Consider the following 18,259-nt stretch of genomic DNA (forward strand, 5'->3'; position numbering starts at 1 on the left):
TGGGGGTGCGCTTGGGGTGCGCGGCGCGGTTCTCGTCGCCCGCCAACCCTGCCCCCTCACCTCTCCGGGGGCCCCCAACACGCGCACTCCTCCTCTTGTCGCCTGCGGCTTCCTCTTGTTGTTCGTTGTTTGGCTGGGTTTTGGGGGGTGAGTAGAGGGGGTTACTGTAGTGTGTGTGCAGGCGGAGGAGGAAGTCAGGTGAGAGGCCCCGAAGCACCCCCACCCCAACCCAGCCTGCGTGGGGTGTATTCTTCCCCACTAGGGGCATTTGGGCCATTTTTTTTTTCTCTGTCAATGTTCGGTCGAGACGATGTTTCCTAGAGGGCCTCCTTCACTTACAGCCTGGTCTGTCCATCTCCCTTCATCCCACCCTCGTCCGTCTTAGCCCCTTGTCCAGGAGCCCTGCTCCCCAAGTGAGGAGCACGTGGCGGAAGGAGGAGGAGGCCCTCTCTTGAAGACCCCCACGCTGTGACCCAGCCCATTTGTTTAAATATTTATCCTCACATCACCAGCTGTACTTTTCAACCCACTGGAACAAGACGCCTAGGCAAGGTCCAGTTTCCCCAAAAAGCTGGGGGCAAAGTGGGAGAGATGAGGATTTTATTGACATTGGGAGAGAAGGGGCCAAGGAACCTTCCCAAGTGGAGACTGAAACTCAAAAAATCTCTACAAAAAGACTAGGGTGACTGGAGGCTCAGGACTGCAGGCTTAGGAGAAACTGGAGCTCCATCAACTTTATTTCTCTCCCCCTGCCTCTCCTCCCCCCAGCTCTGAGGAAGCTAACAGGTCTTTTGTTTTGTATTGTGTAGCCTTTGGGAAATTTGCATTGAGTATGTCAACAGAAAATTACTACTGTTTACTCAAAGGGATTGCAGAAAGAGAAAACATAGTAACATAGTTTTTACTTTTCCTCTTCTTTGTACGCGTGTGTGTATTTGGCAAGAAGTGTAGTTAGGTTCATGGCATGAACTGCAAAACGTCAGGTTGTAACAATAAGGACTGTAGAGCTGCCTAGGTGTATTTTTAGAAGCCGCACTTTCTTGAATTCCTTTCACACAAGGCTTGCTCTCTCATTAAGTCCCCATAAATAATTTTATTTAGAGAGGAGGAAACTATGGAAGCAGGAGGGAGATTGCTAAGATTTCCATCCTGCCAGCGCACAGCACTGTTTGCAGGGAAGTTCCTGGAAAGTGATTGTGGGCTGAGAATTCAGTTTTTCCTAAAAGCTCTGTTAGGTCCTGTTGTGTCAGATGGCTATGAATAAAGCACGCTGGGAAAATCCTGATATCCGTGCAGTCTTATTTTATCTTTTACACAGTGGTTGATTCGACTTTCAAGCCCTGGTGACAAACACATCAACTCTGCTGTATTTTTGTGTGCTTTTTCTAAATAAAGGAGAATACAGCATGTATTCATGCTGCTTTTTTCCCCTCATCCATGGTTATTGAATTCACTGGAATTTATTCATCTTTTTTCAGTTGATCATCATTTTATGCCGAGACCACAATTCCAAACATATAGGAATTTTTTAAAATTATGAATTAGGGTTCTTTTAGGGAACCAACCCTCCTTTTTAAAGATACAAGTGCCCACCACAACTCCTAGTTTTGTAAAGCAAAGCAAAAAGGTATAAATGATTATAATGAGCAAAACATAGTAAAACGTTTTCCTTCTTGGATCACTTTCTGCCCCCACAGGTCCCAGGAGACATTAAATCCTCCTGCCTTAATTTACCAAAATGCTGCATTTCCTAACCAGTAACAATATCTGTGTCTGAGAAAGACATCAGGTTTGGAATGGAAAAAAATACATTCTCGGTATTTAATTACTGCTTAACAGTAATTTATGGTAGCAGGCAGTTGATTTTCCAATTCTGAAAGCCTGAAATGAAGCTGAACAGAAATTTGAAATTTTTAAAAAAGGTTTTTTTTTCTTTCTTGCACTCTTATATACTCATCTGCTTCCCCAAGTTATCAGCCAAGCCCCTATAACTTAAAGTATGATATGCTCCTCTGAGTTGAACCGAGACCATTTTGCCCCTCATTTTTTGAATTTGCTTTTTCCTCCAAATAGTCTTGTATAGAAAGCACATGGGCTCTGTTAGAATACAGAACTATGCAATTCTGGGTGCAGTGCATTAAATAACATAGTTTGATAAACTCTTAAGCCTTACAGCTCACATAGTAGGGGTTTATTAAATATTAAGATGTTAATAAAATATTGTAGTTGGCCACAAATTTCATAGCACAAGGCTAAGATCATTTTTCAGAAGAAAGGGGCATTTAATCTGGATTATTTGGTTAGTTGCTATGGTCTGAATGTTAGTGTTCCCCCAATATTGGGGTTCATGTGTTAGAACCTAATATCAAAAGTGATAGTATTAAGAAGTAGGGCCTTTGGGAAGTGATTAAGTCATGAAGGCTTCAACCCTCATGAGTGACAGGAGTACCTTTATAAGACAGGCTGAATCTAGCTACCTTGCCCCTTCCACTGTGTGAGGACACAGCAACAAAAGTGCCATCTGTGAAGCAAGGAATGAGCCTTCACCAGACACTGAATCTGCTGGTGCTGTAATCTTGGACTCCTCAGCTTCCAGAACTGTGAGCAATAAATTTCTGTTGCTTATAAATTACCCAGTCAAAGATAATTTGTTGTAGCACCTCAAATGAACTAACACAATAATACATTTGTGCTACTAGATTTTTTTTAACAAGTCCAAATCTAACTTAAATGACTGAAAGACAAATCTGGAACATATCAAATGGCCAATAATAGTAGCTGGTATCAAAAGCTGCACTGGTTATTTCCTTAAAAGAATAGACATAAAATATTGCCTACTAAATATTAGAAGAAAGATCAAGGGAAAGGATAAAACAGCATTGGCCTTGAAGGAAGTTATTTGCTGGAAAAAAGACATCAAAACGTGAAAAGACAATGGATCAGTTAGTGGTTTGAATCAAAGAAATACTTGAGGAAGAAAATATATATATATATATATGTACGTATTTTTCTCTTAAGACCAGAGGAATCAGAGATCCTAAAGCTCTAGGTTGGAAGGTATTTTTAAAGTTAACTTGTTCTGTCAAATCTTTAGAGGCCATTCAATGCAGACAATTTGGGTGTGAAGGGGAACTTACTACTTACCGCCATTAAGGCAAGGATTTTTACCTATACCGTACTTACCAGAGAATAGAGTTCACTATATATTGTGCAAGTGAATGGATAATTTCAAAAGTATTTCATTTTATCTTTATATAGTTTATTATGTTTTTACCTTATATATATTTTTTACCTTATATTGCACAGAATTAGTCTTCCTGAAACTTCCAACCGTTAGTCTTCGTCCTGCCAGTTGCAGCCAAACAGAACAAATTTGTTTATCAGTCAAGATAGGCAGTGTGCTGGAGTAACAATTCCAATTTTTTAGTGGCCTGTAACAGCAAACGTTTTCTTGGTTATGGTTTGAATCCATTGCAGTTCAGCTGGTCTGTTCCATGTCTGTCACTCCAGGTCCCTGGCTAATGGAACAGTTGCCATCTTGAATGTTTCATGTTGTTATGGCAAAAATAAAGATCACTCTGGAGGGTTTCATGCAGTCATTTAAATGCTATGGCCCAGAAATGCCATACATCATATGGCCTCACAAAGAATTAACCAGGATTAGTTGTGTGGCTCCAAAGAATCATGACAAGAAGGTCGGATAGTGCAGCCTATCTTGTACCAACAGTAGAGAGCTGTGGTACACAATTCTGCGGACTACTGCTACTGGTAGTAATCCTTGTCCATGTGATAACCTGCCAGCTAAACAGTCTCTTCCTGTCGCTTTATGGCCCAAGTCTTCCATTTTTTAGGGCAAACTGCCAGAGTAGCCACCAGCTTAGAGGGAAACATTGTTATCAGGGGAACCCGCCCCCAATATTTCAACGTAGATTCTTTATATTTTCCCTAAGGGTCGGCCAGTCTGAGCAATAAAGAGAAAGAATACAAAGAGAAGAATTTTACAGCTGGGCCGCTGGGGATGACATCACATATCAGTAGATCCGTGGTGCCCACCTGAGCTGTAAAACCTGCAAGTTTTTATTAGGGATTTCAAAAGGGGAAGGTGTGTATGAACAGGGAGTAGGTCACAAAGATCACCTGCTTCAAAGGGCAAAAGGCAGAGCAAAGATCACATGCTTCTGAGGAAACAGGACCAGAGCAAAATCAGAAACTCCTGATAAGGGTCTATATTCAGCGGTGCACGTATTGTCTTGATAAACATCTTAACAGAAAACAGGGTTCAAGAGCAGAGAACCAATCTGACCTCAAATTTACCAGGGCTGGTGTTTCCCAATCCTAGTAAGCCTGAGGGTACTGCAGGAGACCAGGGCATATCTCAGTCCTTATCTCAACCACATAGGACAGACACTCCCGGAGTGGCCATTTGTAGACCTCCCCCCAGGAATGCAATTCTTTTCCTAGGGTCTTAATATTATATTCCTTGCTAGGAAAAGAATTTAGCGATATCTCTCCTACTTGCACATCTGTTTATAGGCTCTCTGCAAGAAGAAAAATATGGCTCTTTTTTCCCAACCCCACAGGCAGTCAGACCTTATAGTTGTCTTCCCTTGTTCCCTGAAAATTGCTGTTACTCTGTTCTTTTTCAAGGTGCAGTGATTTCATATTGTTCAAGCACACATGTTTTACAATCAATTTGTACAGTTTAACACAATAGTGGTCCTGAGGTGATGTACATTCTCAGCTTACGAAGATAACGGGATTAAGAGATTAAAGACAGGCATAAGAAGTTATAAAAGTATTAATTTTGGGAACTGATAAATGTCCATGAAATCTTCACAATTTATGTTCAGAGATTGCAGTAAAGACAGGTGTAAGAAATTATAAAAGTATTAATTTTGGGAACTGATATGTGTCCATATTCAAGTGAAATCTTCACAATTTATGTTCCTCTGCTGCGACTCCAGCCGGTCCCTCTGTTTGGGGTCCCTGACTTCCTGCAACACATTGTGTGACTTCTTTTACTCTCTACTGTCTCTTTGAATGCAACACTACAACCTCCTGTACCCTTAGAACCCCTAACAAAGTGTGGCCTCTTATCAATTTTATGTCACTCTTTTATATTTACTAATATTATATACATTGTATTTTCTCAGGACTTATTTTCCTGGCAAGGGTATAATAAACAGGCATTTTTAACAACTGTTATCTGAAAATGTCATGATCATTATCAAAATTTGAAATTTGGTCTTGAGTAGCTACTTCCCTTGTTGTGAACATCAAATGTGTTATATGATTTTGTAACACAATTTTTAAAAATCCTTCATTCATTCATTTATCCTACTTTTGTTCATTCAATAAATATTCATTTTCTACCTAGTAGAAGGCAGGCATTCTTTTAAGGATTGGGGATATGGAGATGATTAAGAGTTCTCCTCTTCAAGAAACACATTTTCTGATTGGGCAGACAGAATTAAAAGTCATTATAATGCTAATAGAAGCACAAAGTGTTATGTGAACACTTAGAAAGAAGCAAATAGCTAGCTGGCAGGATTTAGAAAAGTTCCATAGAGGAATTGACACTTAAACTAAGTCTTGAGGATAAGTGAGACTTCTCCAGGCAGAAAGAGGAGGGAGAGAGGGGATATTTCAACCAAGGAGACCAGCATGGACAAAGACACTGAACATGACAAAGCTTATTGTTTATGGAACTGTAAGGAATTCAGTGAGGCTGGCACATGGGGTCTTTGTAAAGACTGAAAATTCTGAAGGGCCTTGCAGACATTCTCTGGAGTTCGGACATTATCCCATACATCAGGAACTGCAAACTCTTATGTCTACCTTGGGCCATGCATGGATGTACATGACTAAAGCAGACCAAGTTAAGACTATAAGCAGTCGTGGGGCTGTGGCAATGTGAAGAATATATCCTCTGTCCAAATGGGATAGTAAATGCCATTGGTGCCTCCATTCTCCAAAGAAAAGCAGGAAATTTAGATGTATATGAAAAATTGAATATTAAATGTTGTCATCTTATCCATATTTTGAAGTACACTGTTAGTCCTTAAGCTAATTTTGACCTACAGACAAATTTTGTATAGCTTTTGCATGTATATTTCTACTGAAGGTCAAAGTGTTTATACCCATTGGAGAATAGTAGCCACTCTTTATCTGCAAGTTATATGTTCCAAGATCCCCAGTGGATACCTGAAACTGTGGATAGTACTGAACTGTATGTATACTGTTTTGTCCTATACATGCATACCTGTGATGAAGTTTAATTTATAAATTAGGCAAAGTAAGATATTACTAACAATAGCTAATAATAAAATTGAATAGTTATGATACACTGTAATAAAAGAGACTATGATCTCTCTCTTTCAAAGTTATCTTATTACACTGTACTCACCTATTTTCAGACTGCAATTGACCTCAGGTAACTGAAACTCCAGAAGAGAAACCTCAAATAAAGGAAGACTATTGCCTGTTTCATCTCAACCTATCCCATAGCCATGTGCCTAAGGACTGTCTTGAGGATATTTAATTTTTGTCATTCTTTTAATTGAGTCCACTAATTACTTACTCTTCCTAGCTGCTCTCTTGCTTTCATGCCAGACTTGCCTGCCACTCAATAGTCAGAAATATGCAGCAACACCCCACACTTTCCTATAACAATTATAATGTTAGAAATACTAGGTATCCTTTCATAACGCATGCTGACCATTTTCTTGTAGATTTGGTCCCATGGGTACATCCAGATTCTTAAAGTCATTCAATTCACTGGGCCATCAGGTCTTTAAGTTCTTGACAACTTGGCTGTACAGATTACAAATTTTATTCGATCTTCTTGACTGAAAGAAAGTCAACGTTCCTGAGTTGTTTTGTCTAACTTATAAATAATAAAAATCATCCATTTTATGTGTTCTGTGAGTTTTGAATATGAAGGGGCAGCATGAGCAAATTATATTTTATGTGAACTTTGAAGTAAATAAATATATCTAGGCAAAGCCACTTTAGGTGTCCAACTGTCTGGATTCTAATCCTGGTTCAATTAGTTGCTACCTATGTGACCTAGAGCAAATCTCCTAATTTCTTTATGCCTCAATTTCCTCATCCACGTTACAGGGATGCTAATAGTTAGTAGATGGGGTTAGTAGGTGCAGAGTGCTTCAGAATAGAAAAATGAATTTACTAGGATGTAAGTGGGATATAAGTACTTAACTCCTGGATGACATGATGTTGTGCTGGGGGTACACAAGCCAAAGAAGAATTATGCCTTCTATTTCTGGAATATTTATTTTTTACTTGAGGATTTTAGAAATTATTTTATTATGAAAACAGTGACACATATAATGGAATTAACTGTAGCATTTTGCATGAATTTTAAAGAAAAACAAGAGTCTTTAAAGATCTTTCAGCTGCTTCGGATTTTGGGGGGAAGAATGGGAACTGCATTTTCTTCCTTTTGCTGCACTCTCTCCTTTATCAGGTTGGTGGAAATGCTTATGATTAGCAGACCATATACACTAGTTACATTAGTTACATTTACCTCAAAACTGTGAAAGTACCTCCTGTATTTATGTGCTATGAATGCTGCCCAAGTGCAGAATCTTTGCCATTTAAATGTTCAGATTTTAAACCAGAAATGTGTTGGGGTAAAGAAGAAAATTATTAGAGCATGACCTTAGGGAAATCAAGTCACAAAAAAGAAAAGAGCTGAACTGAATTCTATTTCCCATTCTGTTACTAACCAGCTGGCTTATTAATGTCCATAAAGAGAGAGATTTTTGTCCTTTTCACTGATAATCCTCCACACCTTGAATAAATAGATAATGTTGAATGATCTTGGGAAAGACACTTTGTTAAAGTCTCAGTTTCCTCAGCTGCAAAACAAATATGTGATCTTAAACTTAAACTTTATTGTGTATGGAATTAAATAGAGTGTTTGTTTAAAATGCAGGTTCTTTGAGTCCGTGCCCAGAAATTCAGATTTGGTAGAACCAGATGCTATTCAGCAATCCACATGGATTTGGGGCTTGGGTTGTAAGGAGCAAAAATCCAACTTAAAAAGGAAGGTTTTATTTTTTATTTTGCTTCATTTTTTGTCCCCCTCTCTTCCCCTCCCCGCACATAAATTGGAAAATACAATGCAAGGACTGCTTAAGGCATAATTAGATCTAGCTGTTCAAATAATGTCACCAACCATCTTTTGGTTATGCTTTCTTCTCTTTTAACTTTATTCTTAGTCTGGTTTTTCCTTTAAGGAGTTCATTTTTAAGAACTTCATTCTTAATCTGCCTTTTCTCCTAGCTTCCATTCTTCTGACATAGAAACCCCAGCACAAAGAGTATTCCTTTTTCTCAAATTTTCCAGCTAAAGAACTATGCCCAACTTGACTGTATTAGATTATGTCAGGTACCCATACCTGCACTCATCACCATGGTCAGCACCTGTGATTCACACCTCAGCAGCCTTGAGTCAAATGCCCACCTTGGATTTGGGAGTACAGTCACTCAGCTCAAACCATGTGGGCTTGGACGTGAAGGTGGGATGGTTCTCCAAGACAAATTGGAATTAATTTTTTTAGAAATAAGGAAAATGGGTGCTTTTTAGCCAAAACTATAGATCTCCTTCCACTACTGAGCATTTTTAAGATGTATTTAGAGATGAATGATCCAAAAATGTTACAAAAATATAACCAGTATTCCAAGACATTGAGGCATTCAGCCCTCAATGTGACAAAGCAGGGGCTGAGAAGTACCTAAGATGGTCACAGTCCCAGTGCCAGGTGCCTCACCTATTTACCTCAGTGTTTGGGGAAAATATTAAGTATTTTCCATGTGTTATTGTATTAGTTCGTTTTCACACTGCTATAAAAACTACCTGAGACTGGGTAATTTATAAAGAACAGAGGTTTAATTGACTCACAGTTCCACATGGCTGGAGAGGCCTCAGGAAACTTACAGTCATGGCAGAAGGCAAAGGGAAAGCAAGACATGTCTTACGTGGCAGCACGAGAGAGAGAGAGAGAGCAAGCGAGGAACTGCCACACACTTTTAAACCATCAGATATCATCAGATCTTGAGACAGCACTAGGGGGATGGTGCTAAACCATTAAAACCACCCCCATGATCCAGTCACCTCCCACCAGGTCCCACGTTCAACTTGTGGGGATTACAATTTGACATGAGATTTGGGTGGGGACACAGAGCAAAACCATATCAGCTATGAAGGTGATTTATGTGCAGGTGAACTGTGACTTGTGCTATGGGAATCAGTGGATTTTGAGAATCAGTCAAAATCATTATCGTTATGTTTGACATGACATTTTGAAGTCATCTCAGACATACAATAATAGTACTACTCTAGGATCTTCATGACATAACCTGGAAGTTGGTTGATGCAATTGAAAAGACAAAGCCCTAGTACAAAAAAAAAAAAAATGGGACAAAGAAACAGGCAGGACCAGCAATTAAATCTTGCTTTGATTTTGTTATCAGTTTGTGTTTATTTAATAATCTTGGACAAATGTATTCATCTAATGAATACAGCCCCAGCCTGGATCCCAGCATGCCTGGTTCCAATTAATGTTTGAAACATAATGGATACATGCTATACAGATAATGAAAAGGGGTAAGCAGGCAACAGTGTGGAAGACAAAACTGAGTTGACTTAGTTATCAGATAGGTCTTAGGTGTATTACATGCGAGTTCATGGAAGTAAATTCGGATGAATGAATTATTAACCCCTATTTTTGTTAAGTGAAGAAGCTGCTATCATTTCCTTAAGCTCATTAATACAATTAATAAAAATAAAATGTCTACCTCTTCATTTTAGTATTAAGTCATTAGTTTAGTTTCAGATGCTTTTCCATACCCTTGCCCCACTGTTACCTTCACCAAAGTAATCCAATGTGCAGAGAAAAGTGTTTTCAACAAATAATGCTGGAATAAATAGATATCCACGTGGGAAAACAAAACAACATTTATCCATATCATACCATACACAAAATTCATTTGCAATGGATTATAGATCCAAATGTAGAAGCTACAAGTATAAAGCTTTTATAGGGAAACATAATGTAAATTGTAGATAGACAAAGATTTCTTAGATGAGCCATAGAAAACAATAACCATAAAATAAAAAATAGGTAAATTACATGTTAAACTGTAAAACTTAGCATAATGGCATGTGCCTGTAGTCCCAGCTACCCAGGAGGCTGAGGCAGGAGGATCCCTTTAGCTCAGGAGTTCAAGTCAAGCCGGGGCATCATAGCAAGACTGCATTTCTACGATTAATTAATTAAAAAGTTATGTTTAAAGAAAAGCAGAGTGAGGAGTGATATCTGGAAATTCCTTATTAAACAAACATTACTACTAGAAGGATTTCCTCTCTTGTGCATTTAGTTCAAGTTTTTTGTTTGTTTTGTTTTGTTGTTTTTGAGACAGGGGCTCCACTCTATTGCCCAGGCTGCAGTGCAGTGATAGAAGCTGACTCTGTGAGCTTAAGCAAAGCACATGGGGGATTTTCATGCAATCCAAAATCAGGGATGCAATGGAGCCTTAAGAATAGAAGAACTGGCTGGGCACAGTGGCTCACGCCTGTAATCCCAGCACTTTGGGAGGCTGAGGTGGGCGGATCATGAGGCCAGGAGATCGAGACCAACATGGTGAAAACCTGTCTCTACTAAAAATACAAAAATCAGCTGGGCGTGGTGGCACACACCTGTAGTCCCAGCTACTTGGGAGGCTGGGGCAGGAGAATCACTTGAACCTGGGAGGCGGAGGTTGCAGTAAGCCAAGATTGCACCACTGCACTCCAGCCTGGGTGAGAGAGAGAGAGACTCTGTCTCAAAAAAAAAAAAAAAAAAAAAAAAAGAATAGAAGAACTATTGAAGTGCTATAGGGAACCAAGTCAATTCTTTCTCTCCATATCTCATCTTTGTCTTTCTTCCTCAGAGTAGTCCAGCTCCCTGCCTCCTCAGTTCACACAGTGAATCATGGTTTCTAATTGTTCTTGAGCCATTTTCAGTCAGTCCACCCTGAGAAAGGACCATCTTCCTTTCTTTCACAATTCTCAGGGAAGAGTCTGATTGGCCTGCTTGGGTCCAGTGACCACCATTATTCCAATAAGCTGTGACCAGAGGCAGGATGATGTTTAAAGAAACATAGCATTTTCTTTCATCTCTTGTAATGTGGAGTGAAAAGAAATTGCATCACAGTTGAGATCCACTGTACATTTACTCTTCATTAGACATGAGACAGAGTCCACAAAAATTTTGCATTTGGTCACAGTTTTTAATGGCAACAATTATTGTTGTGTTGGTTTTTTACTTTTTTGATTATCTAATATCGGCATCTCCTCTCTGCATATCTATGTATTGACTAATACATATTAAGGGCCATAAGCAAAGATGGTTCATTTTAGAAATGGGCACATTTGTTTATAAATTATTAGCCAAGATCTATTCAAATCCAGACATGATTTGTTCTAGTCTGGATATACAATAAAATTAATTTAAATAATTTTAATCAACTTCAAAAACAGCAAATTCCAAGACAATTAGGATAACTTTAAGAACTCATATTTATTGAGTTAACAGATGGTAAATTAAAAAACAATGAAGCTAATTTTTAAAATCATTCATTGAATTAAAAAATAGACTTATTTAACAAAACTGTTTTTAAGCTGCTTTTTTATCCTAATATGCATGTTTTAAGATTCCAATTTGGGGGAATCTAGAAAGACACAAAGTGAGTTTCAGTATATGAACACTCTTCTACTGAATTACTTTTTAAAAGCTTCAGAATCATCTGAAAAAAACCTATCAACAATAAAAATATAAGAAATAAGAATATTTCAGTTATTGGAAGGGATGGAGGGTTTGCTTCTTCAATTCCAGTTTGCTTGCTAACGTGGTCCTATGATGTATTAGTTTGTTTTCACGCTGCTGATGAAGACATACCTGAGACTGGGCAATTTACAAAAGAAAGAGGTTTAATTGAACTTACAGTTCCATGTGGCTAGGGAAGCCTCACGATTATGGTAGAAGGCAAGGAAGAGCAAGTCATGTCTTGCATGGATGGCAGCAGGCAAAGAGAGAGAACTTGTGCAGGGGAACTCCTCTTTTTTGTGAGACTTATTCACTATCATGAGAACAGCATGGGAAAGACTTGCCCCAGTGATTCAATTCCCTCCTACCAGGTTCCTCCCACAACATGTGAAAATTCAAGATGAGATTTGGGTGGAGACACAGCCAAACCCTATCATATGGTCTTCTGTATTTCTGACCTTGAAATATCTTGAGAGTTTCCTCTGCTAACAGAGTGAAAGTTGCTCCTGGCCAGAACTTTATTTCTGCATTTTAATGGACAAACATAAAAAACTTCCCATCTGATGGCTTCTTGAGCCTAGTGCATGGGTGACTTGAAATATGCTAGCACCACACAGATATTTTTTCTTTGATCTTTTCTGTTTTCTCCTTTGTTTTCTAGTTGTAAGTGCCAGAAGCTGACTGTGAGCTTATAGGAAAAGGAGAATTTCATGGAAGCACACTGAAAGCATGGGTTCTTTTCCTTTTGGGTTCTCACTTGGTGGGGTCTCCTTGCAGCTTTTGGAGGTGGGGCAATTAACATCCCCCAGTACATGAAGTGTACCAGAAACTGTGGTTGTTTTCAAATGAGAGTTCAAATCACTTCTACTTCCTGAGGATTTTATAGATGAAGTTGGAGATAACACCATTGATACATTAGGATACATCATTTGCATTTTACCAGCTATTATTAGTTTTAACATGATGGCATATTTAGAACTAGAGTTATCCATGTAGAAATGAAGTTGTTCCATTAAAAAAATGGGAATACATTTGTTTGAATGGCTAGTTGCTCAATTACTGTTATAGTCTTTACCATGGGCAGTCACAAACTGTTGTAATTTATTTTATGGTCCTGGAAACTTCTTGTCTAAGATCTGATCTTATTTTACGTTGTAGGTATTCCATCACTTGATCAATAATGTTTAGAATTGTATATATTTGTTTTTGTAGACCAATTCATTAGTTGTAATTTGAGTTAGAAAACATTTAGAGATATAGAAACACATTTATTGTTGAGATTGTAGTAAAAATTATTTTATTGTTATGCATTTGAAACTCTTTGGCCCCTAGCCCCCTTTCCTCTGGAAATAATTGTTTTTATAATACCAATTTGATAATATGAATGTTCTTAGGAATGTAATTATAACAGTATAGTAGGAGAGACTATATTGTTTTTAATTAAACAAAACAGGTGAAAATAAGAATAGATCATGACCAAATGAAAAAATGTACTAGAGAGATGTAACTTCTGTTTTGCAGAAATAGAAATCAAAGATATAGAGGAAAAACTTCATAACTTCATAAACATCCAAGGAAATTAATAAGAGTTAAATGGATAAGAGGTAATTAGATGACAAATTATGGAGCTCTAATTTAGAATGTAAGCTACTTAATGGCAATAAACATCTTGTTGTTACCCAACCCCTAAGACATAGCTTAACATATAGTATATACTATTATTGTTAAATAAACATTATTTTCTTGAATTTATAAATAAAATAATGAGTGTTTTAAAAATAGAGCAGATGGATCAGAAGTAAAAACTTGTTATAATGTTATAATAAAATAAAACTTTCCATATGTAACAACTACACTGACATTGTAGGATTTCTTTTGAGCAAAATTAAGGAATGCAAGGCATAAGTAAATAAATTTTTAAATTTCTGGGACGAAGAAAATTTCTTAAAGTACATGTGAAGGAAAAACATACGCGCTTTTGTAGATTGCCTTCATCTTTCTTATATAGAACAAGAACTTTTTAAAGAACACAGGTAAATGTCCACATAATTTTAAGAGAAACAAGTTTGAAGTATACTAGAAACTCTGGTTGTTTCCGTATGAGAGTTCAATCACTTCTACTTCCTGATATTTTACAAATGGAATTGGAGATAACACCAATGATGCACTAAGCTACAACATTTGCATTGTACCAGCTAGTATTAGTTTTAACACGATGGTATATTTGGAACTACAGCTATTTATGTAGAAATGGTGTTGTTCTATAAAACGTTTTATGCCTACCCAATTATCAGCTTATACATAAAAGCAACAGAATAACAAATCTTCCAGGTATCAGAGAACATAACAACCGAATGTCTTTTCCTTAAAAATTGCAGGAAATATTGTCCAGATCACTGAGAGGTGAGATAGTATAAAAACTCAAGAATAAGAAATTCCAATAGAAAAGATTAATACTAAGCATTGAAGGCAAAGACAAAATAAGTGAAATATAGTGAAATCAAAGTGAATTGGGAATTGATTCTGATAGCTAGATATTTTTTACTAAGGGAGCAATGTTTTCAATAAAATAATCCTGGAGGGTTTTACATTTTTAAATAAAGCATCTATACCTAGTGATCACAATATGGAAAGAGGACAGGAAGGAAATAAAAGCATTATAAGAAGCAGCATTGTTGCTTTATTTTCAAGTCATTAAATAAGAATGCATATAAAAGTATAGTTGTAGACAATTTAATGTCGGCACTAGTAGAATTGAAAGCAGGATATCTATTTTCTAAATAATTATCAAAGATAGAAAAGCAAACATAGTCCATTCAAAAGACAAAATGAAAGGCAACAACAAGGAATTATTGAAGAGAAGAAAGTTTAAGTCCAATCAAGCTTAAAAAATATGACAAGTATAAATGGCTTAAATTTTCCTATTCAAATGGAAAGATCCTTAGATTAAATTAAAATCAAAGTCTAATGGTTTGGTGGTGCTTAAAAAAGTCATACGTAAAGGAAAAGAACACAGAATTATTTTTTAATGGCAAAGTTTTTTCCAGCCTAACATGTTCACGTCCAAATCAAAAATACAATATGAATATCAAACAGGGCAGAATTTTTGGCAGAAAAACTCCAAAACAGTAAACATGACAAAAGGGACTATTTTATGCTAGTTAATAATGTCGTTCTACTGAAGGAATAATAGTACTGAAAGAGTATGCATTAAATAACTACAAATAAAAAATAATTTATACATTCTGTTTTAAAAATACAGTATTACTTACCACAGCAAAATAATATATATACAAGCAGTACAAAAGTTTACAAATTTAGGAGCTATACAAGTGAAATACTTTGTATCAGTAGGTTAAATAAGAAATAAATTATTAATTTAATACGTTTTTTGAAAGCAGAAGAGAAAATTTACTATCTGTTCCTGAAAAAATGTTGAAAATAGAATAAAATATATTATCTTAATTATTAATATCAAAATTAATTAAGAATACTAAAAATGTACATATTTAAAACAGGATGGGATGAAAGTTGCTATAATGGTTTTGCCATAATAATATCATTTAATAGTATTTTTAAAACTCTGATCAATGTAATAAAACATACCAAGGAAAGAAAAGCTATATAGAATGAAAAAAGAGATACAACATTATGTATTGAAAAAATATTTTTATAGTTTAGAAACCCAAAGTAGTCAATGAAAACCTAAATGAAAATAATTGGTAAAATATTAAAACATATAAACTTTAACATAAATCAGCAGTATAAATGTAAGCAATCATTAACTCAAACATAAACTTTTAAAAGAGAGAACTATAAAAAACAAATTCACAGACTGGTTTCGAGTGTGAAGGATAACATTTTTATATTGTTATTTCCCAAGTTTAATGGAAATGTAATAACAATCTCCCTTTCATTTTTTACTTTTTGAGGTAGTGGTGAGAGGAATTTGATTTTATTGTAAATCTAGAAGAAAAAGTAGTCAAGAATAGCAAAGTTCAATTTTTAGAAAGAAGGAGTGACTAGTCTTATCAAATATTAAAATATATAATAAAGTTATAATAATTAAAACCATACTGGCACCAAAATAAATATATTAATGAGGCAAAACATGTGGGCAAATAAATTATATATAAAAATGAAATATTTGATAATGGCTGGACCACAGATTAAAGGAGAGGGAAAATGTTTTGCAATATATGGACTAATGGAAAAAAAATCAGCTTTTACACCCATTATGTACATGAAATACATTACGCAAACTCAAACCTTAGGAAGTCTAACGAGACTTTATTTTATAGGCTTAAAACATTGTAAGAAAATTGCAAAGTGAACAGTAAAATAGATTTGATTATATTAAACACTTGATTAGTTAAAACAACAATGTAACAAGCAAAGGGTGGCCTATGTGCAATTGCAATTATTTGAACATAATAACAAAGAGTTGATATGGTTTCACAAGAGCTCATACAAACTCATACTTAATCAATATATGAGATAAGAATGAAATCACATTTCATAAAATATGAAATATAACACATTTGCAAGCACATAAAAATCCAGCCTTAATAACAATCAAATGAATATACACTAAAAAAAAATGAGTTATGTTTAGGTTTAATCAACTATTTAAAATTGATGTCAAGGACTTACACTTTCAGCTGTTACATTTAGATCAGCTCATCCTATAAGGACAAGTAGAACAAATAGAAAAGTTGAATAAAATCTACCAAACATTTGTTTAAAAGCACTGGAGAGCCCCACAGTGGAGAGGGCTTGAGAGCAGAGAATTTAAGAGAGATCCTAACTGCCTGTCAGAAACTAAAGTAAAACATCACTTAAAGAAGAGATGATCTTCCAGAGGTCTAAATTATCTCTACAATTTTTCATACACAATGTCTGGCATTCAATAAAATTACCAGGCATACCAGAAGACAAGATAAAATGACTGAAAACAGAGCTAGAGGAGATCCAGATATAGGAGTAACAAATTTTAAAATATCTATGCTATCTTTTAAAAATTATATAAGGAGATAGAAAATTTCAACAGATTACTATTAACTGTGATAAAGAATCAAATGGAAATTCCAGAACTGAAAAATTAACTGAAATTAAAAACTCAGTAGTTGGATATAAGAGCAGATTAGAAATTCTTGAAGAACAAACTTATGAGCAATAGAAAGTTTGATGTTAATACCTAACAAAGTCAGAAAAGGTGTATTGGAAAATGGTTTCTCTCATGTAACTGGTGACATGTAAACCTATGTACCACTTTTTGGAAATACTTTGATAATGCGAATTCACTATTTGAACAAAAAAATTTATATCTTTTAACCCAGTAATCTTATCTCTGGGAATGTGCCATAGGAAATAAGTTTTTAAATCCACAGTGCCTCATGTATGAAGATATTCACTACAGACTTATGATAGTAATAACTATCTACAGACAATGTTTAAATACTTTATTTCAATTAATGCAGGTTAATCCTCACAACAATCTGTGGTGCTAGTGAACATTACTATCCTCATTGTACAGATGAGAAAACTGAAACATTGAGAAGTCAAGTAACTTGCTCAAGATTATATAGCTAGTGCATAGAGGGGCAAAGATTTGAACCAGACTGCCTGGTTCCACATGCACTTTAACCTGCTTTATTTAGGCTTTTGAAAGCAACCTAAATAGCTAACATTCGCTAAATAAGTGCAGTATACCTGGTCTGTGTGACATTAATTAAAAAGTGACAGGTATTAAAAAGTGAACATTCTGAACCCTTTTAGCAACATGGCAAATACTTCTGATGTGATGTATGCATATAAATATGATCAAAAGCAAATATCCCAAAAGGTTAATGGCAGTTATGTCAGGTTAGTAGCACAATAGTTTCTTTTCTCATTTTCTCACATTTTTAGTAATGTGTGTTGCCTATATTAAAAAACAAATATTAAAAAGTAGTAGCATGTATTAGATCAGAGCATGGGCTCAGACTGCCTGTGTCATCTCTTATTAGACGTATGACCAGGGACAAGTTATTGACCTTTTGTTTCTAAGTCTCTAAGTTTGTCCTGTAAAATGAAGATAATTGTAGTAACTACCTAATAACATGATTGTAAGGATTAAATTATTTAGAACACTATTTGTTACTTGGAAAATATGCAATCATAAGCTATTTTGTTGTTATTGTTATTTTACTACCAAAGCTTATTGTTTCAGAGCCCCTAGGTGACCAGGCAAAATGGCAGTTCCCTCCAGCTGGTCCTCAGATGGGCACATCTATTAGTAAGTTTCATTTCTGTATGTGGATCTTTATTCATCCTTATTATGAATTCCCCAATACTGAGGTTTCTAGGAACCTACCTGCCATTGGCTGAAGGGTTGCTTCTGAATTCTTTCCCAGAGGCAGTGACAAAAATCAAACATCCGATGTGTTC

At 36.0% G+C, this 18,259-nt stretch overlaps 1 protein-coding gene and 1 long non-coding RNA gene across 5 annotated transcripts in view; one reads left to right on the forward strand and one right to left on the reverse strand.

Moving 5' to 3' along the window:
• Positions 1-144, reverse strand: part of SATB1 (SATB homeobox 1) — a 97,484-nt gene extending 97,340 nt beyond the window's left edge. The window contains exon 1 of one of the 2 annotated variants that reach the window (XM_016940076.4): positions 61-144. The gene's annotated coding sequence lies outside the window, so the exon portion shown is untranslated. The remainder of the gene's footprint in view (positions 1-60) is intronic. The other variant, XM_054680426.2, reaches the window with a different exon arrangement.
• Positions 1-18,259, forward strand: part of LOC134809542 (uncharacterized) — a 148,678-nt gene that overhangs the window by 480 nt on the left and 129,939 nt on the right. For 2 of the 3 annotated variants that reach the window (XR_010155510.1, XR_010155509.1), the window contains exon 1: positions 217-18,107. This is a non-coding gene — a long non-coding RNA (uncharacterized LOC134809542). Of the gene's footprint in view, positions 1-216; positions 18,108-18,259 lie in introns of those variants that run through there. The other variant, XR_010155508.1, reaches the window with a different exon arrangement.

The sequence above is a fragment of the Pan troglodytes genome, chromosome 2 (genome assembly GCF_028858775.2).
Source record: "Pan troglodytes isolate AG18354 chromosome 2, NHGRI_mPanTro3-v2.0_pri, whole genome shotgun sequence".
Lineage (NCBI taxonomy): Eukaryota > Metazoa > Chordata > Mammalia > Primates > Hominidae > Pan > Pan troglodytes.